At 47.1% G+C, this 19,998-nt stretch overlaps 1 long non-coding RNA gene across 1 annotated transcript; it reads right to left on the reverse strand.

Annotated features, from left to right (window-relative positions):
• Positions 1 to 15,296: 15,296 nt before the first annotated feature.
• On the reverse strand, positions 15,297 to 19,727 carry LOC311607625. Its single transcript, XR_014782669.1, has 3 exons — positions 19,598 to 19,727; positions 18,029 to 18,206; positions 15,297 to 15,604 (listed from the first exon to the last, which is right to left on the reverse strand). It is a non-coding gene; the product is annotated as an uncharacterized lncRNA (long non-coding RNA).
• Between the last annotated feature and the right edge of the window lie 271 nt (positions 19,728 to 19,998).

Here is a 19,998-nt window from a genome sequence, read left to right on the forward strand (position 1 = left end):
TTAGACAGGACACTAAAGGCACTGTGGTGACTAATTTTGGCTTAACTTGATCACCCTGGGAAAAACCACCAGCCATTTCCACAAAGGACTGACTACCTAAGGTAGACTGAGGTGGGGGGGAGGGACCCACCCCAAATATGGGCGGCACCATTCTATGGAATGGCTTCTAGTCTGCAGAAAAAGGTAAAGGTGATCTGACGGAGAGCATCTGTCTCTCCTTTCTTCTTGACCACAGACGCAACCGTGAGCAGTCGTCTCGAGCTCCCGCTGCCATGCCTACCGTCATAGTGAAAGAGCCGTGGCGAGCCTTCCTTCTTGGATTTTCTCGTGGTAACAAGACAGACAATTAATGCAGGAACCGGAGTGCCTGAAAGTGGGGCCCTTGCAACGCTAATCCTGCCCACGTGGCTCCTAAGCTGTTAGCATTGGTTTGCAGCAGGAATGTGAAAGAATGTGAGAGTTGGTGCAGAAAAGCGTTGAAGGCAGCAGGCAGAGTATAATGAGCCGTTCTGGTAGGAGCCGGTAAGCCAAGAGTGCTGAGAGAAATACAGGAGCGAAGGCCAGATTCGTGAGACGCCAGAGGGGGGCCAGGGCTTTACCAAACACTGGGCTACTGTAGGTGGCACTGTACATTATGCAAGGGGTTGGCGACGATGCACAGTCACTGGGTAAAAATTGTGTCCACGGGGCACTGGAGAGATGGCTCAGTAGTTAAGAGCGCCACCTGCTTTCCAAAGGTCCTGAGTTCAATTCCCACCAACCACATGGTGGCTCACAACCATCTATAATGTGATCTGATTCCCTCTTCTGGCCTGCGAGTGTGCATGCAGGCAGAACACTGTATATAAATAAATCTTTAAAAAAAATTCTGCCTACTTCTTATAAAGTAAAACTATGCTTCAATCTGATCCATCATCCTTTCTTAAATATTTATCCAAGAGAAGAAAGGCACATTTCCCTAGAAACCCTTGCATAAGAACCCTTACATTAACTTTATTATTATATGCAATGTTATACGAATTACATTATTATGAAATATAATTACATAACAGCCAGAGGGCCGGGCATGGTGGCGCACACCTTTGATCCCAGCACTAGGGAGGCAGAGGCAGATGGATTGCTGTGAGTTCGAGGCCAGCCTGGTCTACAAAGTGAATCCAGGACAGCCAGGGCTACACAGAGAAACCCTGTCTCAAAACCAACAAACAAACCAGCCAGAACCTGGAAACAACCTCAACGCCCACTCATGATGACCGGGTGAACAAACTGCAGTACACTCATACAAGAAACTACTACTCAGTCACGAAAACAGATGCATGTTTGACATCTGCAGCAAAATGGATGGGAAAAAAAAAATCAGCATCAAAGAACCCAGGCTCTACAGAGCACACAGATAAAGCACACACAGGATGCCACTTCACTCCTGTTAGGATGGCTTTTTTTTTTTAAGGCAGCAAATGTTGTCAAATATGTACAAGGGTCATTTGAATGATGCTGGTGGAAATGTAGATTGCTATAGCCTCCATGAACAACAACTCAAGGGTTTCTCTAAAACTTAAAACCAGAACTATGTTAAGGCCCAGCAATCTCACTTCTGGGCATGCATCTAAAGGACAGGACATTGGTATCACGGGGGCACATCTGCTCTCCTGTGCTCTTTGAGGTGTTTCCAGTTGCCAAGATATACAAACAGCCTAAATGTCTGTTTCATGATGACTGGATAAAAAAAAAAAAGTGTGTGTGTGTGTGTGTTTGTGTTCACGAGTATGTGTGATAGACTACTATTTAACATTTAAAAGGGAGGGAAACCTGTGAACCTCTCTATATGGGACAATATAGATGAACCTAGAAGAAAAAAAATTAGAGCATAAAAAAGAAATAGAAAAGAAACACAAGGGAAGAGAGCAATGTGCTCTGCAGCCCTCAAGGGCAGTGATAAGTCGGATGAGTTTCCCGAAGCTCCCAGTATTGTCCAGGGCAAACTGAGTTTGGTAAATCTGACAGAAAAAGAAGAAAGGCGACCCATGATTTAAAATCTTTCCCAGTGGTGTTTATGTGTTTTGGAATGGCTGCCTGCAAATTTTAGGAGAGCCAAGAAGATTTCACCCTCTTCTTCCCAGACCTTACCACAGCATTGATGCACAGAATAATAAACATTCATTGATTAACTGATGTAGACGCCATAGAGGAAAAGAAACGCTCTGTTCTCAAAGCCCTATTGTTACCCCCCCGACCCCTCACTGCACCCCCTCCACCTCCTCACTGCACCCCCACCCCCCACTCCACCCCAACCAGCAGTGGAAATGTTTAAATACGCTTTTGGTTGTTTTACAGCCGTTTGCATTTAAATTGGGTGTGTCACTATCACATTTTATGAGCTATTCCTCATACCAGCCCTGTGAGGTTAGCCTGTTATCTGCATTTTACAGGCGAGGGCAGGGAGAGGTGAAGCCATGCTGGATCTGGGATGGTGCAAGGGCAGCTAGCTGGAGAGGGGGTTCTGCTCCCTGCCCACAGGGCTGGTCCACGGGGCTGTGGCTGGGTGTGCAACAACGGACTTGGCATTTTCTGCAGAACGCTTGAAAATGTTTGGTTGGTTCCATTTCCAGAGGGGAAAATCCAGCTTAGGACCACAGTTGTTCTGCCTGATTGCTTGGGCCTTGAGCTGAGCTGCCCTCTCAGGAGACTCTGGCCTTGATTTCCTGCTCATATGCTGACTTCTCAAGCCCTACCCCTTTCTAACAACCTCTCTGCGTAGCCCACCCACATAGCAAAACCTACAAGACCGGCTTTAGAGTAAAATACTTCTATGAAGTTAAGAGGGACTTAGGTCTAATTTTAAAAAAAAAAAATTTTTTTTAACATGGCCCACGAACTTCCAAAGTTGTTTGCACGTACCCAACACCACGTATACTGTTTTCCTCAGTACATATATGCCATGGATGAAGCTTACTTGATTAAAAACAGCAATGGACTGAGCATGCAGCTGGAGTCTTTGCCTAGCATGCACCAGACCCTGGGTTCCACCCAGTGCTGCAGGAGGCCACCATGATGTCACACGCCTGCAATTCCAGCACCGGGAAGATGAAAGCAGAAAGAGCAGAAGTTCAAGGTTTAAGGATAGCCTGGGCTACATGAGACTCTGGTTCAAAATCAGAGAATGAATGAATGAATGAATCAATCACACAATTTTTTAAAAATGCATTCTCTCTCTCTCTCTCTCTCTCTCTCTCTCTCTCTCTCTCTCTCTCTCTCTCACACACACACACACACACACACACACACACACACACACACACACACACACAAAAGGCCATTTGAGGGTGGAGACACTGCTCAACGGTAAAGAGCACCGCTGCTCTTTCAGAGGACCTGGGTTTAATTCCCAGCAATACACAACCATATGTGACTCCAAGTCTTGGAGATTTGGTGCCCTCTTCTGGTCTGTGGGAGTACAAGACATGCTCTTGAATAAGCACTGTGAGGGCAAAAAGACTCATATACATAAAATAAAACCCAAAATTTGAAGGGTCATTTGAACATATGCAGTGTGATACAGTCTATTTGAAAACAAGAACAGATACTAAGCGGCGAGCAATGTATACGGTGTGGAAACACTGGCTCCAAGGGAGATGAGGTGTGTGTCTCACATGACATGGAGTAGGACTGAGCATGATACCATCCCACTATTTAGAACCATATGTGATTTAAAATTCAGTGAGTTGCTTATTTCTGGATTTTTTTTTTAATGTTTTCAGATAATAGAAACCATAGACTGCCAGCTGCCAGTGTTCACAGCGTTTTCTTCCCACTCATCTCCTTATCCCGTCATATCTGTCCTCTGTCCTTGCAACCTTCCCACAGAAATAACACAGATACACATACACACACACACACCACACACACACCCACACCATACACACACCACATAGACACACCATACACACACACACACACCCCACAGACACACACACACCGCATAGACACACCACACACACCACACACACACCACACAGACACACACACACCGCATAGACACACCACACACACCACACACACACCACACAGACACACACACACCGCATAGACACACCACACACACCACACACACACCACACACACACACACATAGGAAACATCTCATTGTGGAAGCTGTAGTGTGTCACAGTGTGTGTCCCACAATACACCCCTCTGTATACGCATCTTCTCTTGCAAATGTACACTGCAGTAAGCCAGTGGTCTGGCTCGAGGTCTCTGGATTCTGTGACACCATCAACAGGTTTTCTCGCTGTTGCCCTGTGTCACAGAGATCCTGTAGCTTTGGATCAGCAGGAGTGGACCTTTCACATGCCCTACCAGTTCACAGATGGTGTAGATTTTGGGGTGAGCCAAACTCAAAGCCCTGAATCTGGGCTTTGGTGGTAGCTGAGCTGGTCAGTCCACAGGCTTCTCCTTTAACCACACCACCAGGGTGAGCTCCCCAGCGTTGCTCTGGCTAGGCCACCCAGTGCTGCATCTGCAGGAGGCAAGGTCAGCTCTCCCACTCTCACACCCTTGAAACCAGCTCACTGGAACTCACACCTCCACAGCCAGCTCTACTGTGCCGTCCAGTTGAGGTGTGGGGCCCACTCTCCCAAGTGCTGCAGCAGGCGAGAGGCTGGGCCACCTCCCTGACTTTTAACCTCGGGGCTGCCTCATCCATGCCTTCACCATTGGGGCCTGCATGAATGTTTAAGCAGGTCAGGAAAGGGCTCTGCGGCCCCTGGAACTGGAGTTACAGATGGCTGTCAGACACCATGTGGGTGTTGGAAACTGAGCTTCGGTCCTCTGAAACTTGCTTTCTTGCTGAAGAACTGGTTTTTCCAAAATGATTTTCTTTTTCAGCAGAAACCACCAGGCCGACCTTCCCACCTCTTCCTAAATGGGTGCTTTGGTGCTTTGGAACCTGATTGGACGTTTGGTGGGTGGAGGAGGCGTTCCTGCTTCCCCTAAGGGCAGCAGAGGGTGATTCCCAGAATGCCTGGTTCTGATAACTGCTCCCTGTGACCAGCCGGCTTGCTGCTATTCACTAGCTCCCTGTGTGACACAGGCTGATTCAATTAAGATGAGTGGTTTTTAACCTCCAGTGCACTTTAGATTCACCAAGGGAGCTTTTAAAAATCCTCTGTCCATGGCCAAGCCACACCCTAGGCCAATTAAATCAAAATCTCTGGAGGAAGGGCTGATTTAAAACTCCTTGAGCGACTGTCATATGCAGCCAAAGAACCAATGACGGAAGGAACAAAGAAACGTCATGAGTTTAGGCACCACCAGGCGTCCTGTATGTTCACTTATCCTCTATTGCCCAGGAGAGGTTACTTCTCAGTTCTGGCATCGTGTGACTGGAAATGCACAGTCCAGGTTGATACTTGGGCAATTTTTTTTTTTCTTTTTCTGTTTGGCTTTTCAGGACAGGGTTTCTCTGTGTGGCCTTGGCTGTCCTGGACTCACTTTATAGACCAGGCTGGCCTCGAACTCACAGAGATCCGCCATTCTAATCACCTAGGCATACAGAGGATGGCTTCCTGCAAGGTGTTGGCAAAACATAAATTTCGTGAAGATTAAATATGGTGGTGTCACCTATGAAATACCTTCAACAGAGGTGGTAGGTTGGAAAGTCTACATCACAATACCATTTTGTTTTGTTTTTCCTAGATTCCTTTTATTGGCCAGTGTTCTAATGAGAAATCAAGACTTTAGGTCAGGAAAGTCTGTGTTCATATCGGGTAAGTAATTGTAGCATCTTCTGTATATATGAACCATGTTAGGTCAGAATCATATTATATGGGGACATTAAGTTTTAGGGGACATAAATTGATAAGGTATATTGTTGAACACATGTCCCACTAATTGCATACAATCCATATGTTTTTATGCCCTGTAGGCATTATGTCTGTCTGTCTCTCCATTATGGAACGAATGAGAGATTCTGCATCTGACTGACAGGAGAGTTGTAGTTGACAACATTTGTCTTGCTCTGCAGTTGGAACTTTGCGTAACCAGATCACCCACCCACCTCTCTCCCTACCCCCTTCCTAGGCCTGTAGCAGGAGACTGTGCCCCACCAATTCTGAGATTTAGCTTCTCTTACAGTCGGCTTATGAGAATCACACGTCACACATTGTCTGTTTTTCTGTCTGTCTGTCTCTTTTTAAAAACTTTTTTAAAATTTAAACAATTTATTCAGATTACATCTCAGTGGTTACCGCCTCACTTGTATCTTCCCGTTCCCCCCCTCCCTCCCTCTTCCACCGTATTCCCCTCCCCTAGGTCTGTGACAGAAGGGGGCCTCCTCCCCCACCATATGATCACAACCTATCAGGTCTCTCAAACTACTGTCTGTCTGTCTCTGAATTAATGTCATCCAATCAACTAGGGCAATGCTGGAGCAAGGGATTAGGCCAGATGTTCCTGTAGGACACACCAGTGTTGGCTTCCGCTGTGGAGGGAAGACAATTTCTTCCAGAACATCTTTCTATGCTGACAGGCACAGAACGAATAATGCTAACAAGAACCAACATTTCTGGCAGCCACATAGGCTGGGAATTCTCTTGGGTGTTTTGTAAGAAGGCAGGTAGTCTGGCCCAGAGCTCAGTTTCCATGCTCTGTGCTGTACAGATGGCCCTCAAAATAACCAAAGATTGAGCGTATTTTCTTTTTAGAAACTCACATTGATGCTGGACATGTACTCTTGTCATCATTCCTTAAGATGTATAACAAGTAATTACACAGCATTAGGTTTTATAAACAATCTAAAGGTGGTTTAACATGGACATGGACAGATTATGTAGGTTCCATGCACTATTGTAGGAGACACCAGTGGTCTGAAAGATTGTCACTGAGGGACAGAGGGGTCTGTGTCAACCTCAGAAGAGGAGAAAATGAGACACAAGGCTGGCCCTGTCCAATCCCGTCTCCTTGCTTTTACCCCACCCCTTCAAATAACTGCTCCCTGTCTTCCTCTGGGGGAAGAAGGAACCAGAAGGGTCTATAGAGTCTTGTCTGAAGAGAAAAGGAAAAACCATCACCTGTCACTGTGCTATTTACTCTTTGAGTCTACACTGAGCACTACTGTGTGTCTGACGTGGTCTCCAGTCCTTTGTACACAGTAGCTTCTAGAAGGTCAACCACTTGGCCAAGCTTCACTGCTTTAAAAGCATGAGGCTGGACGGAGACCAGGCCAACTGTCGCCCTAGGTCCTGCCCTAAGCACTGTCTAAGGTAGGACCAAAACCTCACCAAACTGATGACACACTGCACCAAGCCTCTTACTTCTGTTTTTTTCTACTCATTTAAAAAAAAAAAAAAAGATCGAAGGTTCTTTGTAGAATATAATTGACCTGAGCCAATAGTAGTTTTTCACTGGGAAAGGGCGGAGGCCTTAGCCAGAACAAGAGGGCTGTTTCCTCAGACTTGGTCTAATCCTTGAGAATTGCATTCCTGTGTTTGTTCCTCCCAATGAGGGTAGCACTGTATGTCCCTCCAAAGCTTTAATCTAAGGCTGGATTAACCATATCAACTGCCCTATCACATTCCCATAAACAAGCAAGTCTAGGAGGGGCTGGAAGTAGAGGGGGTTCCACGTCTACACAGACAGGCAGGGACATGCACAACATGGCCTTATACGTGCTGAGGGTTCGTGGGCTGCATGGGAGCTATGCTCCTCAGTTCTGCTCACATTCCACCAGCTGGACTACAGCTGCACAGCCACACCTCGAGGCAAGGAAGATGTACCCAGATGTGTGTCCAAGTAGGAAAAAGGGCTTTTCTCCTCATTTGTTTTTGTGATTTGTTGGCCCCTGGACAATAATTTGAGCGCTGAGAGTTGTCAACGGAAGGAAAAATGAGTAGAATTTTCAGGAAAGAATACATGCATATGTGTGTATGTAATATATACCTTACACATTATGCATATAAGTATGTACATATATGTCTATATATACATGTGCATGAGCATGTGCACGCATATGAGCATGTGCATGTGTGTGCATGTGCACATGTGTGTGTGTGTGTGTGTGTATGTGTGTGTGTACACTGAACTGTACTGGGTCCTTTATCTATGGCTGTGTTTAACCAGATAGCAGCCTTAAACATGCTGTACCTGGGCTTACAGTGTGTCAGAATTGGCTTGTGGTTGGAAGTGGCCAATGGTAGGTAGAGCTGGAGGTGATGGTGTCACAGGGTGGTGTGGGCTTGGCAAGGGCTGTGACTGTCTATACACGGTCATGTGGCCACCACTTTCCCATGGCTGCAGATCCCACCAGGGCCCCTAGTGTAACCTTCATTCTGCCTCTTCAGCCTAGGAAGAGCATCTGCTGCTATGCAGTGCCCTTGGATGGACCCCCTCCCGACAACTCTGCACCTGGTTCTTTAGGTTCCTTGTGAGGATCTTTGCTATTGGCCCCTTGATGGTTTAGCTGGGACCTAGAGAACTTCACAACAGCCCTAAATAAGGAACCTCCCTCCCTCCCTCCCTCCCTCCTTTTCTTCCCTCCCTCCCTCTTTTCCTCCCTCTCTTTCACCTCTACTCTAGAGTCCTGCAGATCTTGTTATGAAGTCTAGTCTGTTCATTTACTAGTTGTGTGACCTTAAGCAAGTTACTTACCTCCCCTCCACCCCGAAAAGATGTACTTCATATGTAAAACAAAAAGATAATGGTTTGTGAGGGTGAAAAGAAGTACCATAAGCTAAGTACCTAACCAGTGTGAGCACATGGCAAGCAGTTAGTCAAGTTGGACAGGACACAGGTTGTCATGGAAAGATGGAAAACTCTGTAGTAAAATTATAAAGTCAATCTCACCCACATTTTACTTACTGAGCTCACAGACATTTCTTCAAAGGTGATAATTCAAAGTGTGGACGGTGATGTGAAGCAAAGTCACACACTAAGTCTAATGAAATCTTTCTGAAAGATGTCTTATTTGTGATTATGCAAAGCCTTTAAAGGAATACTTAGTTAGAGCTGGGGAGATGGCTTGGTGGACAAGAGCACTTGCTCCGTGAACATGAGGACCTGAGTTCAAATCTCTAGCACTCACCTGAAAATTTGTGCATAGTTGTGCATGCCTGGAACCTCAGCATTGGAAGGCAGGGACAGGCAGATTCCCAGAGCTCACTGCTGAGACCAGGCTAGCTAAAATGGTGAGCTTCTGGTGCAGCGAGAGAGAGAGAGACCCTATCTGAAAGTAAAAAAGAGGAGAATGATAAACGAAGACACCTGATGCCCTGCTCTAGCCTCTGAGTATACACAAGGGCATCCACACCTACACACACACACACACACACACACACACACACACACACACACACACACACACACGCTCACATACTCTAATATGTGCACTGTCATTGATCCAACAAGTGACCACAATTTTAGTAATTTATTAATGCTTTCAATAACCAAAGACAAATTTACAAATGTGTCCAAATGATCGTTATTAACAATAGTTAAAAACTGGAAGCAGTGCTGGAGAGATGGCTCAAAGGTTAAGAGCACCGGCTCCTCTTCCAAAGGTCTTGAGTTCAATTCCCAGCAACCCCATGGTGGCTCACAACCATCTATAATGAAATCTGGTGCCCTCTTTTGGCATGTAGGCGTACATGGAAGCAAAACACTGTATATATAATAAATAGATCTTTAAAAAGCAAGAATAAAACAAAACCCTGGAAGCAACACTATTTGTAAGCCTGGAATTAAAGAACTCTTGGAAGCTCATAAAGAAGTAGATGGATACGACTGTATAGAAAGGTGACCACAGCCGGGTGCGGTGGCGCACGCCTTTAGTCCCAGCACTCGGGAGGCAGAGGCAGGTGGGATCGCTGTGAGTTCGAGGCCAGCCTGGTCTACAAAGCAAGTCCAAGACAGCCAACGCTACACAGTGAAACCTTGTCTCAAAAAAAGAAAAAGAAAAAGAAAAAGAAAAAGAAAAAGAAAGGAAGGAAGGTGACCACAGCACACCAGAAAGAATCAATTACAAATGGAGTTTCTATTTTGTGTTTTTGAGAAACGATAAATGAGGGAAAATGGAAAGGCTGTATGTTGAAATAACATCTGGGTAATAGGATTACAGGTGATCTTTTTTTTTTTTTCTGTATCTCATAGCTTTTCTATCAGGAACACTGTAGATAGGATCATACTTGGCTGAAAATAGCAAACCTCTGAACTCCAGTGGCACAGCAGCTCAACACTGAGGCGGCACAGCAGCTCAACACTGCAGAACTGAGATCCAAGATGCCCCTGGCTTTTCCTTCTAAATATGGTAGCTCTTGTACCCCAGTTGTCACATCTGCATTGGATCCCTGCACCCCTTTTTATCACAGCTCTATTTAATCCCAGCACCCCACTTATCACAATGCATTTGATCTCAGACATATTTACACTTTACCCCTGTACCCCAGTTATCTTATATGTCTTTAATCCCTGAACAACCAAGCAGTATATATACACTCAAAGAAAAAGTAGGCAGGAAAGACTGGACAAGGATGAAAAAGGACAAGAGGCCTGATTCCGGCTCTGTGACCGGCCGTACCTAGCTGGGCATGGGTGGGAGACAGTCTGGGAGGAAGGACTCAGCCAGCGACTTCTGCAGTGTCTGCCGTGGACAGTTAGCTGACTTTATAAATACTGAAATTTCAAAACCAGCTGTTCCCTTTATTCTTGACTTTGCCTATGTTTGCTCCTTCCCACCGCCCTCCCCCTACTCACGGTGAAACCATCAGCAAATTCACACTCACAGAGACAAAGGGGTGACGGGGAAACCCAAGGAGAGGCAGTGGGAGTAGAGAGATGGGCAGCAAGCTACAGGCCATCAGCTGGTTTGTCCAGTTGACCTCATATGGTCTCTCTGGTTGGAGGTTCTGGCTATGAAAGCTTATCAGTAAAACCTTTGACAACTTCAATATTAGTGTTTTCTAGACTGTGAAGAGCTAGCCTGGGCACTTCATCCGGATAGCTTTGGTCTGAGTTGCCCTTCTCAAATAAACATTTGCCCACAATCCCCACAAAGGCAAGGGCTTAGATTGCCTGGATCCAAATCTTGAACGGTCAGGCCTTGATCATGAGTCCCTGGACCGTAAACTGGGTTTGTTTCCTGCACTGCAAAATGAGCATCCCAAGATAGTACATTCCATAGGCTCCCGGTGAATGAAGGGATGAGTCGGTGCTTGTCCAGTAAGTGTGCAGGAGCCGCTTATCACATGGTGAGTGCTACGGAAATATTTGTTTAAAAGAATAAACAAATAAACACGAAAGACAAGAAGTAGCCATAAGCTGTCTGCTTCCTTCCCCCTCCAACACCCCCACCCCCGCCCCGTGTGTTTGAAGGTTCTTCTTACTCCACACAAAGCTGCAAAGAAGGGCCGACCTTTTCTTTCATTCCCGGCTGGCTGAGTGTGTGTCTCTGTCCTCTGTTGTTAGGAAAGGGAGTACATACGCCATAAGCATCTGCGGAGAGCTGGGGCAGCTGAAGGAACTCTTAGGGAGACAGGGGCTACGCCTGCCCTCTCTATAGATGGGAAAACTGAGGCTGGGGAGGTGCAGATATTGACCACAGTCACCAGCCTGTAAATGGCGCAGCTGAGGTTCCAGCTGGACATGCGTGACTCTCAAACCTGGCCAGCCCTTATAGTAAATGGGATGTTTTCATCCAGGCGGATTTTGATAGATCTTAAGAGGCTCACGTCTTCATCAATGTCCATTAAAAAAATATATTTTATTAATTTTTTATATTATATCTCAATGGTTATCCCATCCCTTGTATCCTCCCATTCCTCCCTCCCTCCTATTCTCCCCTTACTCCCTCCCCTATGACTGTGACTGAGGGGGACCTCCTCCCCCTGTATATACTCATAGGGTATCAAGTCTCTTCTTGGTAGCCTACTATCCTTCCTCTGAGTGCCACCAGGCCTCTCACCCAGGGCACGTGGTCAAATATGGGGTACCAGAGTTCGTGTGAAAGTCATACCCCACTCTCCACTCAACTGTGGAGAATGTCCTGTCCATTGGCTAGATCTGGGTAGGGGTTCCAAGTTTACTTTTTGTATTTTCCTCGGCTAGTGTCATAGTTTGAGCAGGACCCCTGGGCCCAAATCTGCCTATCATAATGTTTTTCTTGTAGGTTTCTAGGACCCTCTGGATCCTTCTATTTCCCCATTCTCCCATGCTTCTCTCACCTAGAGTCCCAATAGGATGTCCTCCCCTCTGTCCCACTTTTTTAAAGGAATCTATTTCTTTTATATTTTTGTAGTTTTTTGGTTTTTCCGAGGTAGCGTTTCTTTGTGTAGCCCTGACTGTCTTGGAACTCACACTGTAGACCAGGCTGGCCTAGAACTCAAAGGGATCAAGCCTGCCTTGGTCTCTCAAGTGTTGGGATTAAAGGCCTGTGCCGCCACTGGCTGGCCTGGATCTATTTATATTCAGTTTAGCAAGCCTAGAAGTTCAAGGCCAGCTCCGGTCAGCTGAAAGGATCAATAATTAACGTCAGAGATAGCTTACAGGTCCAAATTCCTCCCTGTGTGGCAGCATAATTCCTTCCCGCCCTGGGATCTGTCCGCGCCACTTCTGTGAAGGCCGCTCTCAAAGAGAAAGAGCCCTTGCCTGCCCGGTGCCTTTCATAATGCCTGCGATCCATTTGAGCACACCACAGGCATTCAAGGAGGCATCCCTGCTTCTATCCCTTTAAGAAAAATGAAACAAAGAAAGAAGAAGAAGGAAAGAAATCACTCAGCCCCACCCTACCCCACCCTGTGCCTGTGAAGTTTTGGAGCCTGTGATGCCAAGATAAAAAGAATTGAAAACAAATTGAACTAAAAAAAAAAAAAAAAAAAGAAAAAGAAAAAAGAAAAAAACCCAAAAAACAAAACCCTACCTAAAACCTTTTGTTCCCAGCTCCTAGGCACTTCTACCCTAAGTTGCAGTGCCCCGGGGAAACGTGAACCAAGGTCACCCCTGGCCCCATGGAGGGGGGGGGCCTTCTTCCTGGCCCCGCCCCAAGCATAGCAACTCCATGGGAAGACAGGCCCTTGTCTCTATCAGCTCTCCCCCCCCCATCCCCCCTCCCCTCCATCTCCCCCCACCTATCTCCTACCCCCCCACCCCCCACTCCCGGGCTGCTCATCTTTCCCCTTTCATCCTGCTGGCTTCATAATGGTTTTTCCCCTGCTGCCAGGAGGTGAGAGGGTGTAAATGCCCTGGGAGCAGCTGCAAGGGCCTCTCCCTCTCCAGTGAGGATCCTGTGGGTGGGGCCGGCAGTAGGGCAGGAGAGACCGAGGAGGGAGATTAGGAGAAACATTAGCCACGGCCTTCTGGACGTGGGCCAGTATCTTTCAATGATTTCTTTATGTGCTTTGGGTGCTGGGCTTGTTTGGCAGGGGACAGGTACCCATTAGAAGGTTTCACAATGATTTGCCATGTTATGGTTCTAAACATGTCAACTCATTGCTGAGGTTAAATTTGTATTTTTACAGCCTCTTTAGACACCCACCCCTACCCCCACCCCCATCCCCACCCCCATCCCAAGCCACCCTCCTCTCCCTGGGGAGCTTCAGGGGAAAGTACTCTAAGATAATTAATCAAAAATGACTAGGTAATGCTCTAAAAATAATAAATGTTGTTATGGGTTGGATCGCTTTCAAGTTCGAGCTCAGTCTGTAAGCTTGAAGATCCGCACGTCAAGTTGCACGTATATTACTTTTTTTATTAGAAGGAAGTGGCCTGCTGTATAGAGACAGGTACATCAGGAAGACACAGAGAGGCTATGACTCTCCCAATACTGGACTATTCCCCGCCCCCCCCCCCCCTAGCTAAATCCATTAAGCAGCATGGCTGAGGAGGGGGCAAAGGGCAGATGCTGGGATAAGCCCTTACCCTTTCTTCCTTGGCCAGCCTTGCAGATTAGAATGGGCTACAGACGTGCTCAGAGCTCTGAAAAGAGGCGCAGCAGAGATCAGGATCCAGGGAGCTTTGTCGAGTTGGCTTCTACCACCTTACCCACAGGACAGTGCTACTGCTAGGCAAAGAGATTAGAAACTATTGAATATGGATTAAGTTAGTTCGTGCAAACAGCAAGGGTCACAGCGATCCAATGAACAAGTAGTTGGTGTGTGTGTGTGTGTGTGTGTGTGTGTGTTGGGGGAGGGGTTGTTGTTTTGTTTTGTGTTCAGACAGATTCTCCCTAGGTAGCCAGCTGGCTTTGAACTTGAGATCCACTTGCCTCAGCCTCCCAAGCGCTGCGATTACAGCCGTGTGTGTGTGTGTGTGTGTGTGTGTGTGTGTGTGTGTGTGTGTACACTTGGGAAGTATGCATCATCATTCTGGAGTGTGTAGAGACCAAAGGGTTTTCCTTAATTGCTTTCTACTTTTTTTTTTTTTTTTTTTAGACAAGGTTTCACATGGAACCTGGGACTTACTGACTCAGCTGGGCTAGCCAGCAAACCCCGGGATGTACCCTTCTCTCTCTGTTTCTCTGTTTCAACAGAGCTGGGATTCCAGGTGTGTGTGTGTGTGTGTGTGTGTGTGTGTGTGTGTGTGTGTGTGTAGCCACACCTCACTTTTGCTTGGGTTTTGGGAATCTAAAATCAAATCCTCACAGTTGCACAGCAAGGAATTTACCTGTTCAACCATCTCCTCAGCCTTCTCCTCATGCCAAGAATGTTTTTATGTCAGGGGTGGAGGGTGTGGGGGGGGGATGCAGCTGGGTCCTGGACTCTTAAGGCCTTAAAGCATCGGTGGAACAAGAGTAGATAAACCTTAAGCTGGAGGGAGAAAAGAAGATGGTGGTGATGGGTTGAATCCCTTTCCTACGTTACCTGATACAATTCTGTTTTCCCATTGGCCCCTTCAGCCAGCAGATGCCCCCACATATCCATGATGGAGGACCCTGACCACCTCCAGCCCACAATGCATCATTTATCTGTGTCAGGCAGGGCCACTAGGTCAGAGTGATGGTGAAGAAAAACAGAAGTGCGAGCTCCTGAGGCGTCAGTGTGCATCTTCCAACTCTAAGCCCAGCTGCTATTGGGCTAAGTGACAAGGATCTTCCCAACCTAAGAAATGTCATCTGGCTTGAGGCGGCCCCTTTAGATCATTTCTGTGCCTTCATCCTCCAAAGACAGGCTGGTCACAGTGTTGTGGGTCCCAGCCTTCATTAGCCAGCCTTCATAAATCATGGCTGGGAGAAAAGACTGGAGGGTCACGGGTAATTGAATTTCAACCAACCTTCACACCTAATTCAAGTCAAAGTCTCCGACCTCCTTCCTGGATCAGTCTGCTGTCGGAGCTGGTAAGTAACTGGTGTTTTTAAATTCCAAGAAGCCCCGTTTGAGGGCCTACTGTGCATTACTTTTGTGAGAGATGGAGCCATCATCCCCATTGGTTCGTTCCTTCGTTCGCTCGTTCATTCACTGAGTCTACACTCCCACCAGACTCCAGACTCCATGAGTTAACAGATAGTAGGAAAGAAAGTAAAGGTCATCTTGGGGTCAATCCTGGAGAAAACGTGTTTTCCAGACACTCTGACCTCCCGTCGCTGCTGGAAGATAAGCAGATGGGGAACGTCCAGAAGCTTGCTCTGGGCAAAAAAAACAAAACAAAACAAAACAAAACAAAAAAACAAAAAACAGATAAGAAACAGTTTCCCTTCTTTCAAAGAAAAGCCGACCTCCAAATCCCGAAGACTCTCGTTCAAGTTCTCGCTCCACCGTATTCGCTGTAGGAGGTCAGGTGTGTGTGTGTGTGTGTGTCCCCCTCCCCTGATCTGTGGGTTGGAGGGTTCTCGTCCCGGACGTGGCATGGGGTGCGTGCTTGGGGATGGGGGAGGGGAGTTCTGCTGTCACTAACTGAACAGCGCCTGTGGTGTTACTATAAGGACTCTCGCTCTCTGTTAGGACTCAGCAGCCTCAGACCTGTCACAGGCCTGCCTGGAAACTACGTCTCTGTGAACAGTCGCGCGACTTCCCCACCTAAGTCCGTCTCTAAGTCTCTGCACCGCTCTCCTGTGTACCGAGTGTACACGAGGCCTGGATTCCATCGTTAGAACACCACTGTGGCTTTTCACATGCCCCACTCTCCCCACCCCACACCCCCCAAGAAAACATGGCCCTCGCGTCTTCCTTCCGGAAGCCGCGTCACACCCCGCCACTATTTCTCATTCTCAGACAGCTGCAACCCAGCTCGTGGGTGACTGTCCATGTTCTGGCCCTCCAACCCATAATGAATTGAGCACCGGATTGCTACAGATAATATTCTTGGCAGCAACACGGTTTGGAGCAATGAGTCAAGATTGTTCAGAGGTTTGCTCAGGGGAAAAGAATTAATGTGACTGAATAAGTTTTTACTTTCTTGTTTTAATTCCAGAATGATAGGAGGTCCCTGTGATGTAGCCAGTGGCCCCGGGGGGACCCCCGAACAGCCCGGAAAACTGGGTGTAGGTGGGAATGTTAATGGAATTACCCCTGGCTGCTGGCGAGAGATAATTACCTAGGCCAAGATGAAGCATCATGGGAGCCTAATGCTGAGGCAGAGACCTCACTGTTTATTTTCCATGTTGCCGCGTAATCGCCTCAGCCGTTTAACTTCATTCACATCTTGGCTAACCCCCGGGCCACACAATTTTACTTAAAAGAGAGAAATTAAGTAACCCTGAACTGACATGTAATTGTAAACGAAGTTGCCTGAGATGTGCACTGAGAGGCTTTCACTGCTGGGAGTGGGTGGCAGTCCCTCTGTCCTTCCTTCTCCCTGAGAGATGAAAGTCTGACCAACCTTTGCTCAATGCTCACTGTAGAATGTCCCTTTAATTAAGCACAGGACACGCACTGTCCCCCTTAATGTCCATGTGAGATTTAGATGAGCTGTTAGTCAGAAAGGTGAGGAGACTCATTCAAGACTAACCCTGGGCAACTTTGCCAAGGCCACTTTCGATGCCGTTTCCAAGACCTACAGCTACCTGACACCCAATCTCTGGAAAGAAACTGCGTTCACCAAGTCTCCTTATCAGGAATTCACTGATCATCTTGTGAAAACCCACACCAGAGTGTCTGTTCAGAGGACCCAGGCTCCAGCTGTGGCTCCCACGTAAGAGTTTTTACAAGAAAAATAAAATGAATTAATTCTGTTTAAAAAAAAAAAAAAAAGACTAGGGCTTGTGAGCACTGGAGCAAGATTGGTCCCAGCTGTTCCCAGAGAAATCCCAGGACCATACTTGTTCCAGTGCCTCAAGTCTGGTCCTCCAGACTCTACAGAGAGTCCAGGCATTTGATTACCTCTCCAGCTGTTGCCGCTGTCTTTATCGGAATGGCTGCCAAGTCTCCCGTCCCATCTCCCCTCCAGGTCTGTATTTCTGTTTTATCGAGAAAGCATTTGCATCCAGCCCCTTGCAGTGGTGGCTGGTGGCGTGGCGGTGACTAAGCTTCTTAAGTCATGCCCACAGGCCTTTGTGTTGGATAAGTTCCTGACTTTCTCTAGAGGATCTGTAACCACTTTCTGTCTCTTCACTCTAGCCTCCTTCTCCTCAAACTCAAAAAAGGCTACATCAGAAAACCTGAACGGATTTTTTTTTTGGCACATGTCTATTAGCCTAAAAACAAAACAAAACAAAACAAAAAACCCAACAACAACAAAAAACCGCAAAAACCTCAATAGTTGTTAGCATTTTTCCACACTTAAAGTTCCAACTTATCAATCCATTTTGCCTTAGACTGTTCGAAAGTTTGTTCCAGAGACACCTCAGTGCTTTGAGATGTAGCACACATCTCCAAAGAACATTGCCTTGTGATCGTGACACCATCACTTGCTTTCCACTGTCCAGCAGCACTGCCCCGTCGTGTGTGTGTGTGTGTGTGTGTGTGTGTGTGTATGTGTGTGTGTGTGTATGACACACAAGTCAGTCCTCACCTTCTACTGTTTGTTCCAGGGTCTCTTGTTCTCTGACACGTATGCAGGCTGGCTGGCCCACACGATCCAGCTATGTTCCTCTCTCCAGCTCCCATCTTACCTTAGGAGGCCGGGTATTACAGGTGAGCTACCGTGTCCAGCCTTACGTGGGTCCTGGGAATTCAAGCTTGGGAACGTACGCTCCTTAGCTCCACAGTCACTCTGTAACTGTTCTTTCTTCTGTAGGTGTTCTCTCCTTTCGTTTGTTTTCTGATATGAGCAGGCTCCACACGTTGTATCTGTAGTGATGCTTTTTAATCATTGTTAACCCAGAACACTGCCTTCATCTCACCCCCTGCCCCCCCCCCAACACCTTTGTTTAGTTTTTGTACTGCTGAATTGTTTTCTATCTCAAAGGGTCTCTTCTGGTTCTGTCTGCTGTCAGGTAGGGCTTAGCGAGATGGGGAGGTACGGGAAAGTTCCGAGGGAACAAAATCTGTGAGGAGTGGACATGAGCGCTTTCTCACGACAAAAACAGAACAGGCCTAAACTCAGTGATTTGCCTGGACCATGGACAGCAGAGACAGACACGCTGTCTAGGTTCAGACGTCAGCCTTGCCTTTTTCAAGATGTATGACCTTGGAGGGATTACTTGAGACCTCCATTGCTTGGCTTTATCATCTGTAAGCTGGCGATGTAATAATATCCAGTTCACAGAGTTATACTCTAATGAATCAATAAATTAAAAAAGAAAAATCAGCAAGGGTACCACCAGGACGTTGTTGTCCGCATGTAGTGGGGATGGTCGTCATCACGCTACAGATGTGGAACATCTGGCTTTTCCAGCTGTCTTATCACTTATCTGACTGTGTGCTCAGTTTTCTCCCAAGGCTGGGGGAGCATCTATTGAGTTATCCTCAAGACTGCATCCTCCTTTTCCCCCAAAGCCGGCTGTAGTTTTCCATTCAAAGTCTACTCCTCCCTCCCCAAAGCCACCCAATTCTCTTTTCTCCTCTCTGCTTGCATGCCTAGGTTACCTTCCTTTGGCTAAAACCTATCCTTGGATAGAAGAACCAAATACACGTGGTGTTTTCGGTACGGGAACCCTTGACTATTCAAGTGACCCGGAACACTGCTCGGTCTCCACTCATCTATTCACTCAGCCCACGGCAGCCAGCAGCACACTTCCGACACTCCCTTCCTCCAGAGAAATCGGGCCAGAGAGCTAGCGGGGAGCAGACAAGGTCCAGCCAGTCACTCAAAGTGAGTCTTGAACCAAGGTCTTAAAAGTCTCTGGACCCTAACCACATACGGGGATTCTGGGAGCATGTCTATAGGGGATGCTGTGCTGGGTGTGCTCCCGAGATTCTGACTATTAGAGCACCACAGCAGGAACTAGAGTCCGTCTCTGTCCTCCTCCGCAGCCTTGAACCATTCCAAGTTTTAGCTCCGCTTCCATGAAAGTACATGTGTTTTACTAAAATAAGTGCCATGGGCTTGCAAGATGGCTTACCAAGTGAAGGCATTTGCTGCACATCCTAGCAACCTGAGTTCCCTCCCAGAACCCGCATGAAAGTGTAAGGAACCGACTATAACATTGACCTCTGACCTTCACATGCACGCCAGGACATAGGCAACCCCTCCACACAGCATGCGCAGGAACAATAAAGTAAGTGTCATCTCCACAAACCTTCCTCTGAAGAATGGAGTAACTGTACCGCCCTCTCAGGTTGTCACAGATACCAGATGAGTTACTGCTGTGTTCTGAGAAGTTACTGACTTCCTGTGAACACAGGAAGTGTGATAAACACGGAGAAGGAAATGGGGAGGTTAGGATGGAGTCAAAGGAGAATAAGTGAAGTGCAGTGCAGGTGAGCGTGGCAGGGTGCTGAGGGAGGAAAGGCAGGAGCATGAGGCCTGGCTTAGGGGTCAAACCGGGCAAGGATCACTTGAAGAAGCTGTGGAGAGGGCAAAGGGCAAGGTTCACTTGATGTCTTAGTTTAGGTTTTATCGGTATGAAGAGACACCATGACCAAGGCAACTCTTATAAAGAAAAGCATTAATGGGGCTGGCTTACAGTTTCAGACATTT

Source organism: Acomys minous (genome assembly GCF_964271855.1).
Source record: "Acomys minous genome assembly, chromosome: 10".
In the NCBI taxonomy this organism is placed as follows: domain Eukaryota; kingdom Metazoa; phylum Chordata; class Mammalia; order Rodentia; family Muridae; genus Acomys; species Acomys minous.